Source organism: Vespa mandarinia, chromosome 3, assembly GCF_050613455.1.
Source record: "Vespa mandarinia isolate Hongniang chromosome 3, ASM5061345v1, whole genome shotgun sequence".
In the NCBI taxonomy this organism is placed as follows: Eukaryota; Metazoa; Arthropoda; class Insecta; order Hymenoptera; family Vespidae; genus Vespa; species Vespa mandarinia.
Window position 1 is genome coordinate 3680001 of NC_140812.1, and position 7222 is coordinate 3687222.

A 7222-nucleotide genomic window follows, 5' to 3' on the forward strand; every position below is an offset into this window, starting at 1 on the left:
ATATAAATACAGATCAAATGAAATTATACTTTAACAGTTTCCCCGAAGTGAATTTTAATCAAAGAACAAATGAAGAACTGACAGAGACCTCCTTCAATAAATATATCACTTGATTCATTCATGAGTAAGAGTAAATCTAAGTTTTTCATGCGAAAGAAGATTTTTGGGCAAAGCTGTCTCGCTGGGCATAATGATTATTATTTCTTCGAATGATAATTCTCTCTTCCGACTTTCTTTCGCCTCGGTGCCTATGATAACGCATTAAATATTTGCGAATAGGGGGATAACGAGTCGTCGTAGAAACACGTTCCTCGATCGTTTAATATTCATAAGTACTAAAAATACATTGGGATGAATTACATGGAAATTAGTGCTAAAACCGTACTGACGCCGTAAGTCTGACTTGCCGTACGAAAGTCGAGGTGATATGTCGTTCAAGTGATTTTCCTGAATTTTAATTCGCTCATTTAGACATACTACACAACATACGTGGCATACGATAAATCGTTTAAAAATTAAACGAATTTAAATAGACATGAGTGAAACCGAAAGAAAAGGAAAATTAATTTCATGAATAATTAATTTCGTGTTCCGAATACATATATATATATATATATATATATATATATATATATATAAAGAATAAAAAATTAAACAAATAAAAAAAACCAATATGTATCCATTTCAGTTCCTTACTAAGAAAATATATTATTATATTAAAGAATAAAAAAGTATATATTTTTATATATATTTCATATATATTTTATAAATATATATATATATACATATTTTTTTCTTTTTATTTCTAAATTAAAAAATTCAGAATAGTAAAAATAAATTTTTTTTGTTATACAAATAAAAATAAAATCTTTTTCATAAACTTTTTTAATAAAATCTTTTGCTTCGAAATTAATTAAAAAAAAAGAAAAAAGAAAAGAAATATATTACTTATAATACAAACGAAAGTGAAATATAACTATTATATTACTGTGGCATTATTGCAATACTATAGAACATTAACGTAAAAGCACGCGCGATCAAAGTTTTCTATATAATGTAACGTAGCATTCCAATTCGATATATAAAATACGTAAAGATTCTCTTTACGCCGATACGAGGTCTTTTTCTACTATCTGTTTCTTCGAAACTCCATAAAAAAACGTTTGCATTTTTATACGTTGACTCATAAGAATCGTAATGACTTTTTAGATATGTCACGGAAATGTTTTATTTAGAATCGTAAAGAAAAAGATATCACACGTGGAATATAAATTTTTCGTGGCATTCATTGGTAATAATTGAGCAGTTCGATGCGTCGGCTTCTTATTCGGTCAATGCGGAAGTTATTCGATCGTTTCGTTCAATTAATGTATTTTGTAAAATAAATTTTTGTATTCGAAGATTTTTCAATTTTTTTTTTGTTCTTCTTTCTATTATTCCTTAAAATTGTCGTGAAAGTTATTCTTATTATTATTATTATATTTTTTTCTTTTTTCTTCTTCCTTCTTCTATGGTGAATTCGAGTCGAACGAGTCAACTGGCCGAACACTATAAAAGGAAATAAAAATAAATAAATAAAACTAAGGAAACATAGTGTCTGCCGACGAAGGCCACGGTGATCGCTATAATTGAAAGTTTCTCATCGAGACACCTTATTCTTCTTATTTCTCTTTCTGCATTAATTGTCAACCTTTGAAATGTTATCAATAATTATTTAATGAAAGAACGAAGAATTATCAATAAGACTTTGATCTTAGAAAATTGTTATTCGATTTGGCCTATTCCAGTTACTATTCTCGTAATCTTACAGAAACTTCCTTTGCGAGAAATTGAATGGCTTACTGATGAATAACAATATAAGTAATTGCAAAATCATTCGTAACAAGGATAGGATCCAATCATTACCGTATATAAAAATAGGATATCTATACTTCTCATTCAAATGTTATAATTTTATTACGTGTGAACATTTCCAATAATTTAATTATATTGAAAATCTTTCCTAATTTTAATTAAAGTTTTCCAATACGTAGAGAGAGAAAAATTATTTAAAGAAAACAAATATTAAAAAAGAGAAAGAAAAAGAAAGAAAATGAAAAAAGATATTCTTTATATAAAAAGACAAAAAGAAAAGGATAACACGATTTATTTCAATCGAGTTATAAGTAATAATCGAAATAATACTCAGTGGTACCAGAAAAAAAGATTATGAAAAATAGCAAAAATAATATTCAGGTGAGTACGTACATATTAATGCACATTAAAAAAGAAAGGAAAATATAGAAGTACAAGCGGAGAAACATATCTGTGTGTGCGTGTATGTGTGTATACGTAGGAAGTGTTTCACGTAACTTATCTATTTTCGATATGTGGCAGTATTATTCTGAGGCCAATCGTGTCAACACACGGTGAGCTAATATTTTAGCTATTTCTTTAATCTCCTCTCGCATATCTCTTCAATTTCAATGTTATGGCGTCCGTATATTAACGCGTGATCGCAATCGGCTTTGATTTTCTTATGATTATGCGAAATATATATATATATATATATATATACACATACATACATACATACACGCGTGCGCGCACACACACACATACACATATATGCACATAAACATACAAATATATATACGTGTCTACGTAGGAAGAACGTAATCATGGACGCGATAGTAATATGTAATGCCTTTTCAGAGAGGAAGAGTGAGACACCATCGAAATGACAAAACAACGTGTAAAGATGAAAGACAAACTAATTCCGGAAAGAAAAAAAAAAAAATGCCGAAGGAAGGGAATTCAAGCAAGAAAATAACGATCGAACAGAAACTTATTCTTCCTTATTATGAGATATTGTATAATGACAATTAATTTCAAGAAAAATGTATTTCAATGTTTAATGACAGTTATTATAAATATCAATAAAATTACATTCGAAATTTCGAAAACAGATAAGATATTCAATAATTTGTATTTTGTACTTACAAATAAATTAATTCGTATCAAATGAATTTTTATCGTAGATAATCGTAGAAATAAATTTAACTCGAAATATCGATGACATTAAATTCCAGAAAATTTTAATCAAAATATATTAATTTTTTGTAAAATATTTTTAAATAACGTTTATATTTTTTAGAGAAAACACAAAACAAAGAAAATAAAGTAATATGCAATGAATCATACCGCAATATAGACAATCTGATCGTCTATCTCTTTTTACATTTATACGATTTATCCACACTTAATTAAAATTAATTTTGACAATGAGTCGAACTTATTCGCTTTTTTTTTCCATGTACAATGAATTTCAATGTATTACGAACGTATTTCAACGTATACAAACGTAGAACGTGATCGAATTTGTTTTCATGTTGATTGTAGTTATCGAACGGACACGAGGCATAGAAGTTGGATCGTGAGGATAAAGGAAAATGTTTGATATGTAGGTGTAATCGAGGGATGTTGGTAAATCGTCCAATAACCCGAGGACATCGTTCGAACAGCTGCTTCTACAAACGAGTCAACGAGTCGACGTGCTGATCACGGTCGACAAACTCTCTTCGATAGAGACCAAGAGAGAATGAAACAGAGAGAGAAAGAGAAAGAGAGAGAGAGAGAGAGCGAAAGAGCGAAAGAGCGAGAGAGTGAGAGAGCGAGAGAGCGAGAGAGAGAGAGTTAAGTACCTGGATAGTGAGATTTGTGTTCACGCACCTACTATGCAAGGATAATTAATCAATACGAGAATCACTCAATTGATTTGAATGATTGTTCCTCACTTTTAAGGTCAATATAACAACAAATAAAAAATTTATAAAGATTTTGTTACCCCTCTTTTCATTTTTTTTTCTTTTATTTTTGTGGTTTATTGTTTTTATTTTAATAAATTTCTATATTCATTCCACAGACAATTTGATATAAACGCGTACCATTGAATAATATTGAAGTATATCAAAAGTAGTATTAAATTTCAAGAAAATTAACATAAATTTGACATTTTTAGAGGCTATAACTAAATATTATTTTGTTGAAAATTGTTTTGAAAACTAATGGATAATATTTATATATAACATTATTTGCTATATATATGTAAAGAAAGTATACTTTCTTCAGGTAGATTTGCCGCGCTTCTCATGGCCCGCCCTTCCATTATCTTTTGTTATCTACAAATTCTTTTGTTACCTACAAATCGAGCCGTTAAGATTTGGAAGAGAAACGGGCAGTAGGAAATAGAACTTAGACGAGAGAAGTAGCACGAGAGTGTATAAAGAAATTCATAAAAGATAATATATCAAATAAAATTTAAGTAGTGTGAATAATAAACGTAAATTGTCGTTTTTTTGTTCACAGGTAAGACTGTAAATAACAAATAAGTATTAATTAACAAATAAAGATTCATTCCTTTGTTCACAGAGAAACATATTTTCATTTATCACCTCACATAATCAATCCGAGATATTATATATATATATATATATATATATATATATATATATATATAAACGTTGAGAAGAAATAATTGTTAAAATATATTTGATATATTCAAATGTTATAATTATAATAATATCGTTATAGTTTTCAATTCGTGATTGATCAATCATTCGAAACGGTTGATTTATTTTCTTCGAAATATTTATCAAACGTTAAATATGTCGATACGGACTAATGTTTGTATCACCTTTATCGAAATTAATTTATATATCAAAGAATTCAAAATACAATAAAAGGAAGGAACAACACAAGGACAAAATCGCGATTCCAATATGAAAAATATCTATCTAATTTCAAATAATTCTCGAGATGAGATTCTAATTCGAACTCTAGTGAACGGGAGAGTGAATTTAGTGTGAGTTAGTAAGAGAGAGAGAGAGAGAAGGAAGGAGAGAGGGAGAGAAAAAGAGACAGAGAGATGATGACAGAGAGAGAGATAGAAAGAGAAAGAGAGAGAGAGAAAGAGAGAGGATATATGGACATCGAGTGGACTTTATCATCACCACGAGTATTATCGGCGAATTAGCGTACCGTTAAACGATGAGAATCGTGTGCGCATCTTCGCATCTTTCGAACGGCTTACGTAAATTAATTTTAATTAATTACTTGCTGTTATTTGATATAAAAAATCTACATTTTTCAAAGCCTAGTATAGTAAAAAAATCACAATAGAAAATTGACAAATAATAATGTGAATAAAATGAAATATTATTCATAAATAATAATAATAATAATATTAATAATAATAATAATAATAATAATAATAATAATAATAATAATAATAATAATAATATTAATAATAATAATAATAATAATAATAATAATAATAATAATAATAATAATAATATTAATGATTAGGCGAATAAGAGTAAAATATTATTTATATTAAATATATTTATTTATTGGAAATTCTTTTAATGTGACATTGCAAAAAATATAAAATAATTATTAATGGATTGCAAATAAACAAATAAAATATTAAATTACAAAAAGAAAGTAGTTTTCTTTTTCTTTTTTTTCTTTTTGTATTTTTTCTTTTTCTTTTTTTTTGTTTTGTTCAGATATTTTTATTTTTATCGAAAAGGAACGCAAATGCTTTTATGATTTTCAATTAATTCAATTATTAAAAAAATTAACAATCTCGGACTCGTTAATTTATTAAATAAAAATGAAATATGATTACTTGTGTGTTCACGATATATATATATATATATATATATATATATATATATATATATATATGTACGTATATTGACATTATATCGCTTTCTAATCTTGAAAAAAATATAAAAAAAAGAGAAACAGAAAAAGAGAAACAAAAAAATAACCGCAAAAGAATAGAAATATTCATAAATATTATCAAGCGAATCGGATTGCAAAAGAAATGTTTTTAATCAGGAACGTGTCCGTGTAACGAATTACATACGCTAATGGATACTAATTTAGTAACAGCGTTGTTTTCCAAAATAAACGTTTCCTACGATTTTGATTAATATCGCGCAGATCAACGTTTCGGTCCTCTCACAGATGTTGCCGTAACCTTTCTCGTAATAAACGTCATCGGTTCATGTTCACCAAGTAGATACCGACAATTTATTGTAGAACGAACGCGTACATACGTAGGAAAAATGAGTATTGCAATCAATTCATTGCTCTTTTTATAAGGATTCTTGAGCATGATCGAATTGATCGAATTGCTGAAATTTTTATCGTCTTATTAAAAATCGAAAATATCGAATATTCAATATACGAATTTTGTTGTGTTGTGAATATTAAAATGAATAAAAAAAGAAAAAAGAAAAATTATTTATATTCGATTTAAATTATAAATTAATGTCGACAAAAAATAAAATTACATGTGCACGATCTCGAAAAGATATTTCTTCTATATAGTTTTTTTAGAATGCTCATCTTAAAATTATTCTAATCTCCAATTTTAGTTTCTATCTCCATAATCTTATCTCCATAATTAGTTCCTTAAAATCTATGAAGGATGAGAAAAATAGAAAAAAGTGAATTGGGTGTCTATCGAAAATTACTAAAAAATAGTAGATTAATATTACGTTCGATATTATTAGAATTATATTTAAACGGAAAAAAAAATCTTGAAAAAATTCAATTCATGTATATTATGTCATATTAAAATAAATATATTGATATAAAAAAAAATAACAATAAATTTCGAGTTTTTTCATAAATACTTATATATAAAAAATATAAATATATTGACTTAGATTATTTTTATAATATCAATAATAAAAAGTAAAAGACATGATGTTATAATATACTGATATTTTTACATTCGCTGATAATGAGTGATTTTTATACAAATCGATCGTCGAAGACGATATGAAAAATATTCGATCGATGAGATAATTTCCTTTTTTCTTCCCCTATATCCATATGATCCAAAGCACAGAAGTGACTTAATTTAATCGGCCATTTAATCGGAGTCGCCACGGGTCGGTGGTCACTTCCGCTTCAACTGGGTCAACCTTCCACCACCGTGTTCTCATCCTTTGAACGTTCCGTTGGTAGGAATTCTCGAAGGGAAACTCCTTATCTCGAGCATGATTTTGACGTTAGAGAGAATAGGTATCACGCATTTAGGATAATTTTTATCCAAATGGATATAAGTTCATATATCACGAATTAAAATAACTTAATCCCAAGGAATAAATATCAAATTTTTTTGAATAATCGAAACAACGAAAACGACCGAAGAAGAAGAAGA